Raw genomic sequence first — 23689 nt, 5'->3', positions numbered from 1 at the left:
AAATTAAGAGGTTTCCTTTCAGTAATAGGCCTTATAATTGGTGTGGCAATGGGATGGCTGAAGTGATGAGACCCATTGCCATTATAACATTTTCTCTTCCTACTTTTTAGAAAGGTAAATGGACAACCAAAGAGTTTAAAACGAGGTTATCTATCAGTATGACAAGCAGGAATGATCCCTGTTTGGGGGCCTCTGGTGTGTAATTCTTGCCTTTGGGGCTGGGGTCTGGCAGACTCAATTATGGGTGGTCTCAGTTCAGAGGTAATGATCATGAGTAGCCGGTTACTTGCGTCATTTCCTGTTTAGGACTTTCTATTTGATTTGGATACTTTCTGATTGCAGCTGTTTAAAATACACAAACCTCTGTTTTTGAATTTAACAAATTGACTGTTATAATTTGTTTATATGCTTCTCCTTTCTAGACCTTCACTTTCATGTGGACAGAAATTTTACACCTCTTTTTCCTCAGCGTCTGTGTGTGCCTGACACCTACTGGGTTATCGCATTTTTTGAATGAATGCAGTTAAATTGTATCAATAGTAAACTATATTAAATTTACCAAATTAACTCAGCAAATATATAGGTAAATAATATATATGAATTCATTCATTCATTTACTTGACAAATATTTATTAAATATTAATATAAATATTAAATATTAATGTAATGTGTAAATTTATAAATATTAGGATTAATTATAATTAATTAGGATTAATTATAATTAATTTATAAATATTAATGTAAATATTAAATATTTTACAGCATGCTGTAAACTGAGACTATAGCAATAAACAAATTAGACATTGTCCCTACCCTCAGTGGAGCTTGAAGTCTGTTTATCGTAATAAGAGTAGTTCTTACTTAATCTGCAATGCCTTCTCATACTCAGAAGGCCTGAGAAGACAAGAGTGTCTTCAGCAGATATTTGTGATGTGTCCATCATGTGCCAAAAACTGCTGTGTCACAAGCCCTGTCTGTGTCCATCAGGAAAGATGAACGCTAAAAACGTTATTTTAATTAATAAATAAAATTAAGTGTGCAAAGTGGTGGAGAGGGAAATACTGGGTCCCAAGTGTGTAAGCAGGCACTAAGCCTGGTCCTGAGATCCTGGCATCTTTGTTGTGGCACTTTCCTGCCTCACGGCAGTCCTCCTTCATTGTGTTGGTTTTCTTCTGTTACATGTGCATCTCCACGTTTGCTCACGTTACAGTGAGTAAAAGCCAGTTCTCTCTGTCTAGGCAGGAATGGGCCCCTGTATACCTTTTGCTCTGTGCTTGATGTACCTTGTTTGTGTGTACTGGGCCCACTTTCCCCTGCCTGCCTTCTTGGACTGTTCTTGTCATCTGGCTTTAAAGACTTCGTTCTGAGAGGTCTGTTTGCCGAAGAGGGAAGCTGGAGGTCTGTGGTCCTGTGATGGAGCCATTCCCACCCTTTTTATCTGCCCTGACACACCTGGCAGAGGAAGCTCAGGTGGGCTGTGCCCCTCAGGCCGTAGTGTGGGCTACGCACAGTGCTTCAGGCTCCAGCCTGAGCCCCTGCTGCTTGTTTGCTCCCTGAAGACAGCATCTGGTATGGACACGAATGATCACGTTATTAGGGGATAGCATGGAAACTCATCTCGTTTGTAGAAAAGGAAGTAGATCATTTGCAAACTGTAGTACTTTATTATTAATGAGAAATCACTTTACCGCTATCTATAGTATATCACTGTGCCAAGGCTTTGAGGTTGTGCCCGTTGATCTAAAGATTGTCCCTTTTAGAGCCGAGGATACAGGATAATTCATTTATTCTGCAACTCTTTATTAAGCCTACTATGTGCCAGGACTGTACTAGGTCCCTGGGATAACGTGGTTGACTGTCTAGTACAAGGTGCCTAGGAGTTTCAGGTTCTTTCATGTGACGGGTCGTGGTATATAGAGAGGGTGTAATAAAAAAAGAGGCTTCCAGCGTGGGCAGAGGACAGATGATGAAGGTTCTCTGGATGCTGGATGAAAGTATTTAGAATTTACCCTCAGGGCTGTTGAGAAGTCCCGAAAGGTCAGGGCCTCAGCGTCTTGGCTTTTTCAGGCCCTTCTAAGTACTTTGTTTATAGCTGATTACTGGCCAGTACCAGCCCTGCTCTGACTGTCAAGTGCCCTTGTTCTTAAATGTTCGAGGTCTCTCTGCTCCATGGTCATCCTCAGCACTCAGAGATCCCTGGGACTCTCCTTAGCCTGCTGATGCCTTTTGACTACTTTGCCCAGGGAGTTTTGGGCAGGGACAAGGGAGTGCTTCCAGGCAAACCGTCCCTGGAGAAACAGTAAAAGCCTTTTCCAGTGACCTTTTTCTAGTCTACGTTCGGTTTTCCTTTTTTCCCACTGCTTTAGAGTAAGGAGTAAAACATCTGCCTAAAATCAAATGACTCTGCCACCCATCCCCCCTCCAAACCTGGCAGGAGAGCTGTTTTCAGCATTGTAAGTGATCCACTCTTTTCTGCTCCAGTAGGGTAAAGTAACACAAATACATAGATCACACGAGTGCCTTTTCCCCCATCTGTCACATAACCCTGAGCGACTCTTAACACAGCTAGGATCCACATGATGTTTTAACTGAGGCATTGGTGAGGCTTTGAGTTCGTTATCATTTGAGCTTATGGGTTATGTAAAATTGAGGCAGAATTTCATTTGAAGAGATTATTATATAAATTTATTTATTTGTTTTTATCTTTAGCTGTGTTGGGTCTTCGTTGCTGCACGCGGGCTCTCTCTAGTTGCGGCAAGCGGGGGCTACTCTTCGTTGCAGTGCATGGGCTTCTCATTGCAATGGCTTCTCTTGTTGCGGAGCACAGGCTCTAGGCACTCGGGCTTCAGTAGTTGTGGCACGTGGGCTCAGTAGTTGTGGCTCGCGGGCTCTAGAGCGCAGGCTCAGTAGTTGTGGCGCACGGGCTTAGTTGCTCCGTGGCATGTGGGCTCTTCCCGGATCAGGGCTCGAACCCGTGTCCCCTGCATTGGCAGGCGGGTTCTTAACCACTGAGGCACCAGGGAAGCCCTGAAGGGATTATTTATGGAATATTTGGTTGACTGATTTATGATGCTGTTATCCTGAACAGTAGGAATAAAATCAGATCCCTGCGTTTTAAGTTGCAAATACTTATGATAACATATGGCCTTTCTTGATTATCTCACATAATGTCTTAAAGATTGAAAACAAAAGAATTTATCTTAGAGCACTCTGTGACAGTTTCTATTTAACTTTTCTTAACAATAACTTCAAACAGTTGTTGCATAGAGAACACCTAATTAAAGAAGAAATTTTTGACAGATGTGGTATGTTTCAAATTGTAACTCTTAAGATTTAGAAGAGCATACATTTAGTCTCAGTTGCCCTTTTAAGTTATGTGCTGTATATTCAAGGAAGGGTTAAGAAAAAGGGTTAGCTCTTAAGTATTCTGGGGGAAAAGATGATCAGCTAGAGCATAAGAAGCCCTGTGAGAGAAGTATTCCAACGGTGTTATAAACACACAGAGGAGGAGTACCTGCTTCACCAGGGGAGAAGGGTATGGGCAAGGAAAGGTGTCAGGAGAAACATCGATGAGAGTTTAGTCTGCAGGACTGGAAAGCTCACTCACGAAAACTCCATGGAATGAAAAGAAAAGGCAGAGCAACAGAAGATTCTCCGAAAGGAAACCAAGAAGGAGCAGCCAAAGAGGCTGAAGGAGAACCAGGGGAAAAGGGGTGACACCAGAGCTCCAGGAGAGGAAGAGATTTAGCATTTCAGGGAAAAATCACATGTGCTATCTTCCCCTTGGAGTTCCATGACCTATAAGCATACTACAGGTTGGAAAGTCCAGCAATAAAGATATTTCATGTATTGTTTGTTTAACCTAGCATTTACCAAAATAATTAGAGCAGAGTCAATGAGTGCGTGTGTGTGTGTGTGTGTGTGTGTTACATCTCACGGAGGGTTGTGTTCTACAAAACACTATTTAGGAAATCTTGGTCTAATTCATCCCATGATTGGCTGCCACAGTAATACTTACAAAGGTCAACTTTGATGTGTCTCAGTTACTAAAGGAAACAAAAATGAAAACAAACCCACAGTGGCTCCTCATTGCCTATAGACTGGCACCCAGACTGGCCTGAGGTGCCCTGTGCCCTCCTGGCCATGCCGCCCCCCACCCCTTGTCCAGCCCCTCTTTCCTTGAGTACACAGACACACAGCATTGAGAGCATGTCCTTCTCCCACAGCTCACCATGTTTTTCTGCATCTGCTTCAATATTTCTTGAGGGTACAAATAAAATAATCCTGTTCTCTGGCCTCTCCCTCCTTCCTGTGGAGATCTTAGCTCTCCTTAAAACTCCTGATCAGGCATCAGTTTCTCCACAGCCTTCCCTGCCACCCCTGCCATGGACATACTTTATTGATACATTAATTATACTATACTAAATCAGTTTTTTTCACTTTCATGTCATAGTTTTCCTTTTCTTCTTTTTTCCTTAGCGCTCGGTTCATTTATTCATTCAGTAATTCAGCAATGTAACTGTATGTCTTTTAATTTTCTACTTATCCTTATTGGTGTTTATATATCTTTTCTGTAAAAATGGAAACTTTCTAAATAGTAGGAACTCCTTAGATACTTGTTGAACTGATCATTACGTGTCAGCTAATCATAAGTCATGGGGCTTTAAGTCAGTGGCCTTTTAGTCCAACTGCCTCTTCCTCTCCCCTGGCACCCACGGTGGAAACCCGACACGTTGGCCGAGGGCTCCTGGATCCGCCTGAGCTGTGCCTGGGAGGGCTGGGCTGGGGCAGAGTGCTGTCAGAGAACGTCATCTCTGTAATAATAAGGCAGTTGTTTCAGGGATGTCTGCTGAACTCCTTCATGAACTCGGTGTATCAACAAGGGGTGTATGTAGAGCAGTTTGCAGATTTAGCTAAAATAAAACTCTATAAATATTTAGCATTTAAGCTGATAGCTGCTTTGCCACCACTATATTATCTTTAGACTTTAATAATATACTTCAGGAGTTAAAGGAAAGTACATACCGTCAGAAATGTGTAAAGAGAATTTTTCTTTGTTTTTAGGATAGACAATATACAATTAATTTTTAAAAGAAATGAGGCCATTAGTTTTAGAAAAGTAATATATTTCTATACTATTTTCTCTCTGAAAGAGAATTTTATATTCATCTTGCACTCTATTCAGGGAGTTTTAATTACTAAAGTATCATGAGAATCTTGAAATAAAGGACTGTCTATTTATATGAAGGTCCCATTAATGGAGTTCAAGAACAATGCCATATTGAGGCTCATACATAATTTCCTTTCTTTATAAAATCACCTCATTTATATTGTCATGATTTGTGTGCCTTTTTCAATTTTGAATTACATTATTCATAAGCATATTTTGATAATACATAGAAGAAAGCAGGTTGATATAATATATAAAATACCCTTATTGAATTCCTGTTATGGGCTAAGCATTATGATAAGCAAAATCCTATGAAATAGGTATAGTATCTCATGTTACAAATGTGGGAAGTGAGGCTTGAGAGATTAGGTAGCTCGTCCAGAGTCATACGACTAATAGTGGGCAGCACGAAGATTGGAAATCAGATCTCTTTATTGCTAAAGACCTTATTCTTTATTACTACGTATATTGCTACCAAGATGTTCTAAAGGATTATGTTCCATATTCCATGAACCAGTCTCTTACAAAAATTCTAAGAATAATGGTGTTGACTTCTCCAGTTCGGAAAAAACTCATGGTTGCTCCTAAGTCCACTGGACTCCTCCCCTCCCAACCCCCCTTGCAAGGTCCCCAGGATTCATGCTATAGTGTCTTGCTGGAGAATGCTCCACGATGACTGTCACAAAGGCACCCCTCATAGAAAATTATTCAACAGTACCAGTATGACCTCTATAGGCATTTTCCCTTCACTTGCATTTTAAACTATTTTCAAGAAAATATTGTTAATATTTTGAAAGCCACCAGGGAGAGATATTTCATGTGCCTCGTAATCCATTTAAATAAGTGAAATTTCAGTGTAGGGAGATTTACTCCTCACGTCTTATGTAAATCCCTCATGTTGCAGTTTCTCTGCATCATTGGAAATTAAAACAGCATTTTCAATGTCAGAACCTTTCAGATCTTTGAAGATGGCTATTTTAGGTATAATATTTTTCCAGGAAGATACATCTCAGCCAAGAACGACTCTCACAAGGTCACATAGCAAGTTGATAACAAGATCAGCGGTCAGGACATGTGAACTATGGCTTTGAGGGACCCGTCAGGCTGGTCAGTCATGCTGCCTTCATCTCCAGGAGGTTATGAATATTTTTTAAATGCTTTGATTTCAGTATTTAGGATAGAAGTCTATTGTTTTTGATTCAATTTAAATTATCATGTGGGTGTTCCCTTTTTCTCCCTAAAAGAAGCTTTATTCTTTTGATTTTTTTCACTCTAAAAGAGGCAGTTAGTGGTTCTAAGAACATGAATATCATTTACAATTTGACTAACCCAGACCATATTTATGTTAAAGTAAAAATCTGCTTATCCTGAGAAACATTGAGGCTCTGGCTATCTCCTTTTTCACTTTCCCAAGACTAAGTCCTTATGTTCTGTATAAATCATGGTTCATTAGAGAGAAAATCACCTCCTTGTGGGGTCCTAGATGCATAGCTTCTAGGTGGGCTTTTGCCCCACTGCTTTTGAGGACTATTTAGATGTGCTACTTTAACATTTTTTTATTGAACATTTTAACATTAATTTAAACATGTAAAATTCCATTCTTTACCTTCAATTCTCATCTCATTTTTATTTCTGTTCTCAATTGTAAATTATTATTTTTTGTCACAGATTTGGCTATTTTCCAGTCAAATCTTATTTCTTGTGTCTGTCTTCTATTTAGTTGATCTCCTTGTTATGGGAAATCTGTCTAATGTGGGTGCTTCCCTTTCTTGTGACCTCAGTTCTTCTAGGAAGTATTTAAGTACAAATATTAAAAGGTTAATGCCTTGCCTGTAATGCAACACTGAGCAGAGTATGTATGTGGTGGTGGATCTTGCTTGGTGAGAAAGTGAAAGAGGAATTTGTACAAAAGAAGTGACTCTACCAAGTTCTATGATGTCATGTCCTTGCAAAATGAAAGCAGGCATTAACTCGAAGAAAAAAAACCAATTGGTCTTTTTCATTTTTATGAATATTTGGACATTATTAAATGTAACTCTGTTCTCTGAAATCATTATTGTATGGAAACAGAATCAGAAAGAATATATATATTTATATTTAACATTACATGTGATATAAATATATAATTACATAATTGTATAATATATAATTTATACATAAAAATATAAATTATACATAATTTTTATAATTTTATAAATACATAAAAATAAACATAGGGTATTTATAATTTTAGAAATCTATAAGATCTATAAAAGTATAAAAATATATCATATTTTTTCAATTTAGGTTCCTCTATAATTATATGCTCAAGATTGTAAATAGAAATAGCAGGAACCAGAATTGAGAGAAGTTTCTCAAGTACAGTTTTGTCACTAAATGTTATTTATATGTTAATGTTTATAGTATAAGATTTTAAAGACATATCAGACAAATGGATTGTGTTCCTAAGTTTTCTTTTGTAGAACTCTGATTTATAGTGATAATGGTGGTGCTGATTGCCTGTGGCCTTGACGCTGGATTGTAACAGATACATAGGGTAGATTACTGATTTGAGATTTGGTGTTCTGGAAATCATGAATCAGGAGGAATGGGCAAGAGGCTTTGGGGACTAGTAATCAGATCTGAAACCTTTGACTCCAGGGTCAGTGGCTGAGCTAGGGCAAGTTGTGAGTGACATAAACCACTCGTCCGAGGACTGATCCTTAGAATGATGGAAAACCGATGGTCTGAGGTTCCTCAGTGGTACTTTCAGAGTATAAAGTACTTTCTGCCTCAGCAAAAAGTGAAGACATTTGAGAACCTTCTTAAGCTTTAGCACTACCCTTGAGGCTCTCTGAGTGCCTGGCTGCTGAGCCCTAAAGCCGATGGTACTGGACTTGACCCAGGTCTCAAATATCCCGGAGTATTCATACCAGAGGCAGGCTGGATCCCAGCCCCAAAACTCAGCACATCAGTGGGGGAAATTCTAGATGTTTTCCGAGGATTAGTCTCAATAAGCATTACAGTGTGTTAATTTGAATTCCACTTACCTCAAACTTTTGTTATTACCATATACATCATATCTATATGTATACATACCATGTATATATACACATATACATATACCTCTCTTATGCATGTAGTTTGCTGTTGCAGCTACTCCTTGTATTCGGTGAATGGACATATTTGGTTCACTGTGCCAGTATAAGTTAAAATGAACATTTTGCTAGAATGGATGTGCCTGACTGCTTTGGATTTTATGTGTATATTTGGCTTTGTAGAGGCAACAGAAGTGAAGGAACTAAAATTAACGTGTGTTTTTAGACATGCAAGCAGTGTACCAAGTCATTGCCAAAAAGATGACATTCCATCTACACTATAGTCTTCAACATGCGGGACAGTTTATCACCAAGTAATATATGACTGAATGCCTGAATTTTGAATTTTTGAAATATTAAATTCTGTTTATATTTCCCCATTGGCAGGACATAAGTGAGTTCTCCAACATCTGTCCTTTTAAGAGCTGAGATTTCTGTTCCTTCTTATGCAATACTGGGCTTAGAGCCCCAGGGATCTACTCTACTCCCCATCCCCAGCCTCATTTTTGTGTCTTGGGATGATCAGTGTATGTTTCATCCCTTTCTGAAAAGAGGTCTTTGGAGATTGGTTGTGTACTTTATTAGATAGGAAAGAAACACATGCATTCACTGAACTCTCCCTGAGCATGTGGACCTCATTGTGGCCTAGGTCCTTTCTGTGCAAACTAAGAATTATGTTAACTGACTCTTCCGCCAAGTGTATTATTTATGTTGATTTGACTTAGACAATATCTGGCTACTATAGAAAAACCATTGCCACCACACTAAAAGGGAGAGAACAAATTTCTAAGAAATTGTACTGGCAATTCTTTTCTTACATGTCAGTATATTCTGAAGGGACTGGTATCTCTTAAATCAAGAGGTAAATGTAAAGAATTAAATCGGTAAAACAAGATCAATATGCAAAAGAAAGGCTCAGAATTGAGATCTGTGATTCCATCAGGTTCCTTGTGTCTTGGAATTTAGTAAAAACAAGGAAATGGCCTCAATTAAGTCTTTTCTTTTACCTAATATATTCTAAGAGAATGATTTGGACAATTTCTGAGTAACAGTTCATTTCTGTCAAAATGTTCTTCCTTTAACAAAACAATAAAACAAAAACCACCTTCTTGAGGGAAGAGCATTTTGTTTGGCCAGAGCAAAAACTTGGCACTTCACCCTGAAGTACTGCTTTTCTTCGTCCTTGTGTCCCCACTCCCGTACCCTTAACTTATGCCCGCTGGGATGGAAGCCACTCTTCTTGGTGGGGATCATCAGTACTTTTCCTGGTAGCTGAGTTCGTCCTGCCAATGAGAGTGTAGACTGTGGCTCTTTATACATGGGATGAGAGAGCAGGAGAGAGGATGAGGGGGAGTTTAGGCAGGGCTTGTGTTAGCAGTCTCTTTCCTATTTAGTATGTTGCTCTCTCAAGTGATGGCTGAGCAAATTTACAGGGACGGTGCATATAGTTGCCTAGATGGTATCTAAATGGGACATTACAATGGGCTGTCATTCCTAAATTCAGGTGGTGCTGGTTAATAGAGAAACCAACTTGGCATTATCTTGCTCTTTGCCCCACAGTGAGGGGTTTCCTGGAATGTGGGACTTTTAGGGCTAAAACCAGGCTAATCGGGGGTAAATGGGGACAGTTGGTCATACTAGTCATGGTTCTTGAGATCAGTTATTGAGAAATCCCTTCACAAGGAACATATTGAACCTAAAACAATCAGAAGCTACTATTAGGTAAAAAGTCACCACTACTACCAAAAAAAGCAGAATCTGATTTGTTACTGGCTGCTGTTGATGACTGTAGGTTATTATTTTTAGGGGTAGGAATGGTATTTTGCAGAAGCTGTGAAGTATACATCAGCCTGCTGGAGTCTGTGTAGTAGCACCAGAGATGACAAAAAGTTTTCACAAAAAAAAACTCACCTATTTGTAAAAGAAGATTGAGCTCGATTTACTCACTGAACAAAACTATGTCAGATGAAAAGGGTAAAGAGTGGAGATGCTAATTTTATGAATTTCTTCCTTTTTTAACATTTTAGGCTGACCTACTTTTTGTCAAAACATTTTATGACTTGAGCACATTCAGATATAGCAAGATCTCTGCCAGGACAACTATGGAATTCTCACCTGTGCAAATAGACAGGCTGTTTTTTTCAGCATCTTTGAGGTTTGAAAGGGGCAGGTTTATGCTACTAGCTCCTTGCCATCTGTGCAGTGTGTTGATTCAGAGATGTAATTTATATTGATGATATGATTTCCTCTGACTTCTGCCCACTCCTTGATGGGTTTGTTTCACCTGTTGACATGAACTTGGCTGAAATGACTGCTCTGTTGGCTATTGAAATGGGTGAATTAGTTGCATGTGTGATAGCACCTTTCTGCTGTGTTCTTATTATTTTCAAAATTGTGTAATGGGATAAGTATGTTATTCCTTTAGAATTAGATACCCTTTTTCTAAGACTCTGCATTTATGTAATTCCTTTCTTCTAGAGACCTCTGAATAAACTTCATGGTTTTATTCAAGATGGATTACACTTGCCACCATCACATATATCAGAAAGCATGCTTGTTATTTTTGGAAGTAGGCAAGTTGAATTAACTCAATTCTCTGTGGACTGATTGCATCTGCCTCTTAAATGTAGTCTGTGACTGTATTGAGTTCTCATTCACATCATTCTCTGTACCCCTATGGTATGCCCCCTAAATCGACAGGGATATTTGGTATGTGCTGAATACCATATTTCAAGTTGTGTAGCCACAAAAGCTACACAAGTAGGACAAGTGCACCTCAACTCCGTCTACTCCATCTGCCCTGTCTTTGCTTGGCAGACCTGTTGCAATCTTCTTGAGGATAAAGACCGCATTTTAAACCTTGCTGTGTTTCCCACAGTTCCTAACACAATGTCTTGCTCAATATACATGGGGACTTTTGCTGATAAATTCACCCTCAATTACATCATCATCTAATCATGGGAATTGTCTTGATTGCTGTCAGCTCACTTGTAAATAGAGCTTGAAACATTTAAATTAATTGGTTTGTAAGCTTAAAATATTAGTTCAAATGTAGGAAAGGACCTTTTTAGAGGAAGTGGTGAATATTTTTCTTCCTAAATTTGCCTTTGGTGGTGGATTACTGTGTCTGAGACTCTACATTTCTTAGGAACATTGGTAAATAGAGATCCCTGGAACATGCAAGAACAGAATTAGGCGGTCTTAGACTTGTAAGACTTACTTTGATTTTCAATAGCAAATTTTGGGGATACAAACAAACAAAAATGTTGAAGATAATATGTGACAAACGAGTCAGGCAGTTGCATTACCAGCCTGTGCTCTCGTAACTCTGACAATTTGTTTCTCATAATTGGCTTCCATTTGGATTGTTATTTGAAACTCAGCATTTTTGCCTTGGACACTGTATTTATGTCTTGTCTGTGTGTGTGTGTGTATGTATGTATATATATCCTCTATATTTTTTATCATACTTATTTCTCTTCTATTTCTTTCCTTTATTTTTACATTATAATTTGCATATAATCTTAAAGTTTACTTATAATTTTTAAGATGGTGAGCATAAGTTTTTCCTTATTACAAAATTTTCCTTTTCATACGATTAGTCTTCTTTTACATGATTTTTGAGGGGAAAAAAGCTGAACAGTTTTGTTTTTTTTTAAATAAAGCAGGTAGGCTTTTTTTTTTTTTTAATTAATTTATTTATTTTTTGGCTCTGTTGGGTCTTCGTTTCTGTGCGAGGGCTTTCTCTAGTTGCGGCAAGCGGGGGCCACTCTTCATCGCAGTGTGCGGGCCTCTCACTATCGCGGCCTCTCTTGTTGCGGAGCACAGGCTCCAGACGTGCAGGCTCAGCAATTGTGGCTCACGGGCCCAGTTGCTCCGCAGCATGTGGGATCTTCCCAGACCAGGGCTCGAACCCATGTCGCCTGCATTGGCAGGCAGATTCTCAACCACTGCGCCACCAGGGAAGCCCCAGCTAAACAGTTATTATCCAGAGAAAGAGTTTCCCTTTAGATAATTTAAACAATAACACTCTTTCACTTAACCAGCATTCCTTTTCTTCTAAAGATTCTTACAATGCACAGATCTCATATTGTTCTCAGAATTCTTATCAGCAAATATATTTTCAGCTCCTTTTGAGCTCCCTTCATGTGTATAAGAAAAACACTGCTGTCTAAAAGAACACTCACTTCCATTTTTAGAGCTGGGGGTTCTTAGACTGTGTTGAACATTATCATTTTTAATAGCCAGCCACTGACTTCGAGTTTCTTGTTCATTATCATATAGTTATATAGCGTTATGCTTCAGTCTGAGCTAGACGTACTCTCTTTCTCTAGAATAGAGCTGCCGGAATAGGACGTGATGGTCGGGAAGATGTAGAAGGCAGAATGCTTTCATAGCTACATAACCGAAAGCCTAACTTAAAAGGGCTTAAACTGTGGTATTTATTAAGTCCCATAACAAGACTGTCAGAGGTAGGGCCAGCCTGGGGTTGGTTTATGCAGTGGCTCAGCAGGGTCTTCCGTGGCCCAGGTCCTTTCATCTCTCCTACCGTCCTCAGTCAGTTCCTCGGCAGCCACTCGGGCATCACCTCTGTACGTGGTCGGCCTCATCAGGCAGAGGAGGCCTTTTCCCGAATGCCCTGTGGACTTACTTTCTCTTCAGTAACCACAGACATGTCATATGCTCCAGTCTAAACCCATCACTGCAAAAGAAATGGAGTTTCCATCATTGGCTTAGCCTAGCAGTTTCTAAACGGGTCTGCATATTAGAATCTCCTGGAGAATCCCAGGCCACACCCCAGAGCAGTGCATTCACGCTCTCTGAGGGATGGGTCACCGGCATGAGCAGTTTTTGAAGCTCCCCAGGTGATTCCATGGGCAGGCAGGTTTGGGGGCCAAGGCTGAGCCTGATCAAGGTTCCCTCTCTTGGCTGGGCTCTGGAGTCACCTGTTCCAGAGTGCTTGACCAAGGGAGGGGTGTGCATGGGGAGGAAGCCACAGGTCACCACAGACCCCAGCCCTGGAGTAAGAGTGCCTTATTTTGAGTTCTGCCCTCTCTACCTGATTGTATAAACCTTGGAAATATTTTTAAATTAATGTTTCTTCATCTGCTAAGTGAGAATAACCATACCAATTTGCAGCATTGCTTAACAATTAAATGGGGAAACAAATCCTTAAAAGTTCCTAGCACTTTGCCAGCCATAAAGTAGGCAGTCTGTTAACATGCACCAGAGTGCCCTGGTGGTAAAGCATAAGTAATAGTAAGAGAAGGGGAGATAGAAGTTATTGCTGCTGTTGTTGTAATTATTACTATTACAGTTATTACTTGAGAGGATGGTGAACCAGATCGTAAGTTCTTACTATTCTGTTCTGGTTGCACATTAGAAGAAGCACCTTGAGAGCTTTTAAGAAACACCAATGCCTGGCCACACCTAGACCAGATAAATCAGTCTCTGTGGGGTGGGACCCATCATCAATTTTTTTAAAAAGATTCCCAGGTGATTTGAATGTGCAGGCAGGTATGAAATCCACTGGGCTAGAGCTTAGGAGAGTGAAAGTATGAGGGAAGTTTTAGTTAGGTTGGTTTATCTGACTGTTCCAAATGGACCAGTTTGTGTCACCCCTGTGGCCGCAAGAAAACAAGGTTTTTGAGCTAGTTTGGGCAATTCTTTGCTTGGTTTATGCCAGACAAGCTCTTCTATCACCTCTGTGCTCTCAGTGATAGGACTTTCTTCCAGCCATGTCACTTACACACATTATTCTGTGGGCTTCAAGAGTGGATTAACTAAAAAGTGACTGAGTGCTTCCTTGTTTCTATTTAAAGTCTGTATACATCCCTTAAATATAAAAATTATATTCTGTTTACTGGGCTTATTTTTAGTTTTCTGTATGTGAACTGTGCAATACATTTTCCCAGTTTACACAAAGTGTGTTTTCCATTAGCTACAATGCAAGACCAATTATGGATGTCTTGTGTAGAAACCTGCTCTAAATATTCTCCTAGCTTTCCGTAGGCTTCCCTAAGAGTTGGAATTTTTAGGTGCGTTGTTTACTAGGCCTTGGGTATGTTTTGTCATACGTTGAAAGATCGCACCAGCTATAAAAATAAGACGGTGAATAAAAAGCCACAAAAGCTATAAACATCTGTAAAAGAAGTTTTCTAGGCGAGGCTGCTCGTTAGAGGGAAACTCAGTGCCTTTTGATGGTGTGCAGCTGGTGGCACGTGCACTTTCAGAAACGGGGCCATTAGGAGGGACTGTCAGATATATGGCCTGCCGTCCTGTGGGCCGTAGATCTGTCCGCTGGGCTGTGTGTGATAGCAGCCCCTGGGACCACCCTCACAAACCCTCCTCTAAATGCCACCCATAATTCTGTTGCCAAGTGGATGTTTTATAGAAACAGGTTGTCATCTTTTGGTCACAAAGCCAGCGTCACCAAGAGAATTAGTTGGCTCCTAGGAAAAATCTGGAAATTTCAGCATGGGCTTCACAGTGTCTGCCACGCTGAGGAGCACACGTCAAGGCTGACCCCTGGTCAGTGGTCAGGGCCACTGCACGACGCTGCCTAGAGCTTTCTTTTACTCTCAGAGCATCTGTCATGTGGAGTCCCACGTGAGGTCCAGACGCTGACCCAGTTACACAAGACGCCCTCTTCTCTGGACGCACGTTTGAGCGAGCAAGCTGGGCGTGCTGGGCTGGGAGAGAGGAGCTGGGTTTCGGGCCTCTGCTGCTGGCCAGGCCGCGTCTCGTGGCTTACAGCAGGGCCGGTCACGGGAGCGCCGGGTCATCTCTGAGAAGCCATTTCAGAGACAGTGTTTCTGACGTCTGAGGTGGCTTAGTTTTTACCCAGTCCATCTTCCTGATAGCAAAAAGGGTCCCTCTAAAAAAAGACAGGATCTTTCGAGCAGAACGGTGATGTTTTAAGTTTTAAAATAACATGAAACCAAAAAATAATAATAATAATAACATGAAAGCAATTTTTAAAAAGTCCTTTAACTTTTTATAAAAAAAATTTCAAACCTACAGAAGCAGAGAGAATAGGATAATGAATCTCCATGTACCCTCACCCAGGTTCAAACAAGTATTCATTCTTCCTCCATTTATAACCTCCCTACCACCTCCAGCCATAAAACTTGGAATTTTTATATGTAATATTAAAATGATATTTAATTCAAGGTTTAGGTGTAATTATATTTTAGAATTTGTTCACCTGGATGATGATGAAATTGAATCATGGACATCCTGTGATCAGACATTTTTATTCTAGACCAGTGCTATTCAAAGTATGGCTGAAAAAACAGTACCAGCCCACAAACTCTTCGTTTCTGGTCTGTGATGAAATAAGTACGAAAATTATGAGGAAGTGTTTAGAACTTTTATAGCATTCTGACGTTGCTGCACATCTAAATGCACGACCATTTTTTTTTTTAGTAATTCATTTTAAATATATTTTAGAAAAGCATCAGTCAGCAGCACATTGAGAAAAACACAGTCTTTCACTACAGATGGTTCCAGAAGCACTCTTCTGTACAGTGCTTTTGCCATTTTGCCACTCAGGATACATTTGGTAACATGCGGAGATATTTTGAGTAGTCACAACTTGAGTGGAGGTGCTATTGATACCTACTGGGTGCATGGGATAGCCCCCTCCCAACCAAACAAAGAATGATCTGGCCCTAGATATCATAGTACTGCGGCTGAGGAACCCTGCTCCGGGTCACAGCGGAGCTCTGTGCCTTGTCTCAGGAACGTTAGGCAAATGGGTCTTGCCAAGGTTCAGACTAGAAAGGGGCTAAGACTGTCTGTATGTGATCTTGCCTTACACTTGAGTTGCCATATTCCACTTTGGAAATTAGTGAGACACTCTGCAGATGGAAAAGTCTGAGGGTTAAAGGACATTGCCCCAAATCCTTTAAAAATATAATGTAGCCCTTTTAGTTACAAGTTGCCCATTTCATCTCTGCCAAAGTTTGTAGCATGTCCAACAGGAGAAAGTCAACCACTACTGTAGCAGCTGAGAAAATGGGAAACTAAAACCTTACAAAATTTTTGTTTATTTAGAAATTTCATATTTAAGAAATGTATAACTTAACAAAATGAAATTCATGCATTTAAGAAACTCACAATTCGTATTTAAGAAATTCATGAACCTCTGCTTCATGAGGTGTTTTGGATTTTCTTTTAAACTTAGAAATAGGAAGTGATCATCTAGTAAAAGACTTTGTTTTTCTGAACTCTAATAGGGTAAATATTAATAGCTATAAAATAACCTTAATCTAGAAAACGTAATCAAGTGAAATTAATTTGTACCAAAAGATAACTTTTAATTCTAACACACTTGTGTGTGTGTGAGAGAGGGAGTGTCAGAGATACTTGTTTCTACATCTGTTTCCTCTTTAGTGAGTTTCTTCTCTCAAATTGTACTCGATACCCAGGTTGCTCACATGGAAATTATTTCATTAACAGCACAGACACTCTTGGTCTCGTTACAGCTTTGAGCAAGACAAATAGAGAAAAGGTTTGTCTGTCAAGTGAACAAACTTTCATTTAAGATATAATAACCAAGTGTTTCACTCACAAGTTGAACCGACTCATAAGCAAACTGTGTGTATATATATTCAGAATACCACAGGCTCTGACAGTCTTTACCATACTCACTAGCCTGCCTGTGTTCTTCTAATTGCTTTACTAATTTTCCTTTCTTAATTGTATTGAGATCAGGCTACCACTGCCGTGAAAGAACATTTATTAACCATCATTCCATGACTTCCTGACACCATTTACACTGACCTCTGACTACATGGGAAAATGCTCATTCGTGATATTTTCTTTTTCTATTTGATTGTGGCCTAGCACAAAAACACTCATAGGGAATCTTTGGATTATGTATCTGCAGCATGTGGATAATCTGCCCATGATCCATCCTTGTCTTTGGTGGTCTGTGTAATGGGGGACGTGCTTCTTTACCTCTTGGCAAGCAATTCTTAACTATGAGAAAGCCTCCAATAAATTTCTATTTCAAAGAATTTCAACATTTAGACCCCTCCAAGATTTATAAACAATGTGATTTTTTCTACAGAGCCCTCTGAAATGATTTTGAAATTTAGTCATTCAGTTTATGTTGGCAAGATATATAACATCTGAAGTTTCTGTTCCTTTAATAGATGGGCACTAGCACAAAAATATGACTTTTTATTAGCTACATCACAAGGTGCAGGGCATAAGAGCTCTATAAATCCTACCTTCTGAATGAATTCTGCCAAACGCTGTTTGATTAAAGCTAGGCTGATTAGACTGCTGATGAATTCTGCCTTTGGTAGATTACACAGTTTAACTGACAAATAGATTGCCTCCATTTCATAATGGCTCCCCAGTTATGATGACAAAGGACAAGCTATTTGTCAGTTAAACTGTATAATCATTCAGAAACAGAATTCATCAAGAACCTAATCATTTTGTCTCTAGGTAAATCCAGCTAATGAGTTAAAATGTGTAATTTATACTATGCATTCCATTCTGAAACAGTTACAATTTCCATAATACTTCACTGAATCAGATTTTGTGCCCAGTTTAAAGATTTCATAATGGAGGGAAAGATAGCGGAAGAGAAGTAATGAAGTTAGGATGCGATTCATGTTAAGAGGACGATGTTGTCGTGTTCTTTGTGGGGGAGGGGTGCTGAGGCTTTGGAGGCCCAGCAGTATCCAGACATGCTTGCCGTCCCGCCGCAGCGGCCTGCAGGCTGTTTTCCGGTGTGTCCTTGGGAAGGGAGTAGACAGCTCAGCCACAGTAAGAAGCCTGTGATGGCCTCCTGAGCTTTCTCTGTCACGTGGTCCCTTGCCGTGTCAATCACTAATTACCTAACCACCATCATGTTCAGTGAACCTTAATGCAAGGATAGGCAGTGAAGATCAGAACGGAAGTTCTCGTGAACCCTTGCGCACAAGCGTGGATTCTTCTGGATTGCTAAGTTAGGGCTGAGTATACTCAGGAATGTTCTAGAGGCAGCAAAGATTTTTTCACAATTTTCAGAGAAAGGAACAGGAACAGGTGCAGGTGTCTTTGTACCACTCAGCTTACTCTCTGTGCCCGACTGTGTTTGCCATGTGAAGGTTGCTATTTCTTTAACATGGCTGATTAGGGGTAATGGAAGAAATTAGTAAGGAAGGGGGGATGAGAGTTTCCTTTCTGAGAAAGAAAATGCATGTATTTCCTCCTATTTCAGTTCATTTGATATTCTTAAATTTGAGATGAGTGACCCATGACCTCCTGGCTCTTCCTCTGGCATAAAAGCTTTTTCTGGAGCAGGAATTCTCTAATACTTGCTTTGGCAACATTCACTGTAAATTGGAATCCCTTCCAGGGTGGGCGTTAAAGGTCCTTCCAAGGAGTACTGTAAGGCAGTCTGACCAATATGTGTCACGAGTTATATCCCTCCTTGCAGGACCTTCAGGAAAAGTATGGACTCTTTGAATAAGAACTAGGGGTGAAGGAGACAGACAGACCTTTGAGGGATAAACATGGCTTCTTCTTACGATACTTTGCTATGGCCTAAGCACTCGGAGAACCCTTCTTTCTGGACTGACAGGGAAATATGATTTTGGGGTCCTTTGTGAGCTTATCTGAGAGCAAAAACCGCAGGGAATTCCTGGCTACAAATGGTTCTTGGTAAAGAAGAGAGTCCAGGAAAATACAGAGCTACTTAATCAAACGGATCCCTCTTCCAACGGTGATTCTCAAACTTTCTGAAGTGGAGGGACCTTTCTAACATTATAAATTTCACCCCCCACTTTCCTGCCAACATACACATAGAAACACATGATGGCTGTTGCACTTTTAGTGTCTTATAGGAGAAAATAATTAAGTGAAAGTGATATAATTCAGTGGCATTCGTAAATGAATATATTGAGTTAATCACCAATAGGATCTGTAAACATTTGAAAATATCACCATGTGGGTGAGTGTATGTGTATGTATAAAACATTATTTATTCAACCCAAGCCAATGCATATAACGTATTTGAGACTTCAAACCTCTGGTGATAACTGCAAAGCCCCTGTGATCCACCAGAATCTTCATATACTGGCCGGGAGCCTCCCAGTACCCACAGGGCCATCTCTAGGATGCTGACCTAGATAGTATCTCCTGTGAGGAAACTGAGGAATGAGTGAGACGGATGGTCTTAATCAGTGATGCTCAGAACTTGCTTTTCACTGCCTTCTCTTCCCTGAAACGTCTCTCAGGATGTCATTCAGCTAGTTGGTCCTGTCTTAGGTTGTTCTCTGCCCGACATTTACCTGTCATTGGCAACTGCCACAGTGATATGCCTCTCACTTCTTTACAAGATCTCGTTTTACAGATAAATTGCAGGGAGAAAAGCTTTCCTTTTTTTTTTTTCTTCTCATATACATTGTATTGATATGTTTTATATGCTTTAAAAAATTAAGTTACATGAAACATTTGGATATAATAAAAGCTTAATAAACAGTCACAGGAATTCCCAGAAATTTTCTGATCTAAATACTTAGAACTACATTTTCCTTTTAAAGTTTTTTTTTTTTAAACTAGGCAGTATTTGAAGAAATAATAGATGCTAAGAATAATGCAACATGTGAAAAGAGATTGTGTTTATTCAGACTAGAGGGAAAGGCCATAAACATCGTATTTCGTAGACTGCCAGTAAAACGCAATTACTTTTTTCCTGTTGATTGTGAACAGTCAATTAAAATACATTTTTCACGTCCTGAAACTTATACATACAGTTACTTCCGTTTCTGGCAATATGGTAGACTCCATTTCCTGGAAAAGATACCCCGTACAATGCTATCAATGCTGGATAAAATAAAGCAAACAGCAAATATCTGAATGTGTAAAAAAAAAAAAAGTAACAGTGATCTCCAGGACCCAACAAACAAAACTGAAACCCAGCTCCAGAGTGGTGAGGTCAAGTTGAGGATGCAGCACCTTGCAGGGTGTTTACAGTTTCGGTAAACTCAAGACTTGGTTTTTAATGGTGCTGGAAAAGGAGACAAGCTCTGGGTTCAGGTTAAAGGGCAAGACGGAACCACACCCCCCCATAATTCTGGGACCTCAGAAAGACTGTGCTCAAAATGAAATCAGAGGCTAGAAATCATCTACTTCTGGCAAACAGCAATGCTCGGGCTGTTTAACTGTCTTGAAGTAATTGCTGGCTAGAGAAAGAGTTCTCCTTAGAGTTTGTAACCACAGCCCTTCCCTCAAGTGTGTTTGGAGTTTTCAGCCTTAAAACGCTTGCCTGACCAGAAAACCCTCGGGCAAGAAGTAAACCTAAAATGGTCTTTGATTGATAGCATCCTGGAGTGCCTGGCAGAAGCAAACACAAATGCTGTCTGGAGGGACTTACCCTCAACCTGGGGGTCACAGGAGTTTAACAGCTAAAGACCACCAAACATGAGTTCATGATTTCAAATTCCAGAAACACCCAAGGAAACAAGAGCCATGAACAGGAGACAGGAGAAACCACAAATAGCAGAACTGGACTTCCACAAAGCACATAAGATAATGATTTATCAGATGAAGAAAGTTGTATAAATGCCTAGAATATTTTTAAATAGGCATAAGCAGCATGAATAGAAAGTAAGATTGTATCAAAAATTTAAGCATAATTGAAAAGAACCAAATAAAAAGTTCTAGAAATTAAAAATACAGTACAGGAAATTAAAAACTCAAGTGATCCTGTTAGGTAGCAAGTTATTCATACCTGAATTGAATTGATCATCTGATCCTAAAGAAATTACATAGAATGCAATACAAAGAGATGGAAATGGCCAAAAGCAGGTTAAGAGACATGAAAAATAGAAAGATCTAATTGGGGTTGTAGGCTTCCATTCAATGACAAATGAGAAGCAAAGCCACTTTCAATCAAAATCAGAATTTACTATCAACAGATCCTTGGATATTCAAGTATGTAAGAAAGTATGAAAAGTAAAGAAATTGTTAAAGTGTGTAGGGCTAAACCTCACTGATTGTATAAAATAATAATGATTCCATACCGGGCATTAAAAATCAAGATACAAATGAAATACTGCTACACATAACATGTAAGACAGCATTCTAAAGGGCATGTTAATTAATACGAGGTAAAATAAACTTTAATTGTGTTAAATGTACATGGTAAAAAGAATTTTAAGGATAACCAGTAAAAGGATAGAAATAGAGTTTGTAAGTTCTATAATAATGCAGGGGGGAAAGGAAATCCAAAACATGAAAGAAAATATAGGGGAAAAAACCTTAGAAAACAAGCAAGATAAAAGCAGTACACAAAATAAAATGTTAGAAATTTATGTACACAAAATTAAATGTTAGAAATTTATTTAAATATATTAATAATGATAAATATGATACTATTGTATTTTATTTATTATAATGGTAATTAAATTCTATTATAACTATAATTTTTTAATGATAATAAATATTAAAAAGCAAAGTTCACTATCTTAAGAAAAATGCCATCGGTTTGGGTTAAAAAATTGAGTCGTATGCTGTTTACAACAGACGCTTATCATACCTAAGGATATATAGACTGTTTGAAAGTAAAAAGATGAATATACCAGGCAAATCCTAATTTTATTTTTTGCCTCTCTTTTTAAACAGATATAGTTGACATATAACATTGTATAAGTTTAAGGCATGCCACCTGTTGATTTGATACATTTGTATATTATAGTATGATTACATCATAGTGTTAGCTAACACCTTCATCATGTCATGTAATTATCATTTATTTTTTGCAGTGAGAACATTTAGGATCTAGTCTTTTAGCAACTTTTAGCAACTGCATACTACAGTGCAGTTGACTATATTCACAATGCTGTGCATTAGATCTCCAGAACTTATTCATCTTCTAACTGCAAATTTGTACCCTTTGACCAACATCTCAGCAAGTCTCCCAAACCCCAGCAGATACTAATTTTAAAAAGCTTTTATAACTATATTAATACCAAATTAATTTTAAGGTAAAAAGGATGATTACAGAAGAAGAAGGTCACTTCAAAATGATAAAAGGTCCTATTTTCCAGGCGTAGAATAGTTTTAAACTTACATATACTCACCGTGTACCTAATGAGAGTTTCAAAATTTGTAAACTACAATGATAAAATTATAAGGATATACTGGATATTGGAGTGTAAAATGGTTTACTCACTTTGTAGAGCTACTTGGCCATTCCTAGAAAAGTTGAAGGTGCAGTTCCACTTCTAGATATACATGCCGTAGGGAATTATGCTCACCTGTGTTCAAGTATACATTTACAAGAATATTCAGAACAACTTTATTTGTAAGAGTGAAAACTTGGGAAAAACTTCACTATCCATCACTGGAGAATGTAGCCATGGAATGTCATACTGTACTCACTAAGAATGAAGGAACCGGAGCTCACGTTCACAAGAATGTGCCGTTTCTCAAGCTAGCCGATGGGCACACGTATGGGTGTTTGATTGTTTACATTCCGTTCTGTAGGTCTGAACATTTTCATAATAGTCTTTTAAATACCAAGGAGAAAATATAAATAGAACTTGTCTACTTTAACATGAAATATAAAACATATATACACACTACCTCAATTCAAAAAGTGTCGATAACAATATTTTTGAAGCTATATTTGAAAAAACACTGCAATTTTACTTTAAACAAATCTGTTTATCAATGCACTATTTAGTAATTAGTGGCCTGCTGTTTTGATGAAACAATGTTAATTAATTTATTTTGCAATTTATTCCAAGCTAAAAAGATGGTGATGTAAGTTCCTGGTATCAAAGATGGCTAAGGAATTTGGATCATTTTTTCCTTTGCCTATGGATATATTTCTTTTCCTTAAGAGTCTATGACCAGCTGTAAAAAAAAATGCCTCATTTAAAAAAGTAATTTAGATTTTATAAAAGAACATCCTACCTAGGAAAAAAGATTGGACAATAGAAATGCTAACACATATATGTGGAATCTAAAAAAAAGCTTCTGAAGAACCTAGGGGCAGGACAGGAATAAAGACACAGACCTACTAGAGAATGGACTTGAGGACACGGGGAGGGGGAAGGGTAAGCTGGGACGAAGTGAGAGAGTGGCACGGACATGTATACACTACCAAATGTAAAATAGATAGCTAGTGGGAAGCAGCCGCATAGCACAGGGAGATCAGCTCGGTGCTTTGTGACCACCTAGAGGGGTGGGATAGGGAGGGTGGGTGGGAGACGCAAGAGGGAGGAGATATGGGGACATATGTATACGTATAGCTGATTCACTTTGTTATAAAGCAGAAACTAACACACCATTGTAAAGCACTTATACTCCAATAAAGATGTTAGAAAAAAAAAGAAATGAAAATACTTAAAGCACAGTTGAGCTCTAACTTCTTAAATTTACCCCCAAAATCTGTTGAACATTTGGTTCTGAGCTTTCATTCCCAGGAATC

The 23689-nt window shown here is 39.0% G+C and overlaps 1 protein-coding gene across 1 annotated transcript in view; it reads left to right on the top strand.

Annotated features, from left to right (window-relative positions):
* Positions 1–23689, top strand: part of PRDM5 (PR/SET domain 5) — a 201525-nt gene that overhangs the window by 163627 nt on the left and 14209 nt on the right. The window lies entirely within an intron of this gene.

This window comes from Balaenoptera acutorostrata, chromosome 5 (genome assembly GCF_949987535.1).
Source record: "Balaenoptera acutorostrata chromosome 5, mBalAcu1.1, whole genome shotgun sequence".
In the NCBI taxonomy this organism is placed as follows: Eukaryota; Metazoa; Chordata; class Mammalia; order Artiodactyla; family Balaenopteridae; genus Balaenoptera; species Balaenoptera acutorostrata.
Note: the sequence above shows the minus strand (reverse complement) of the source record. Positions and strands in the feature narration are given on the sequence as shown.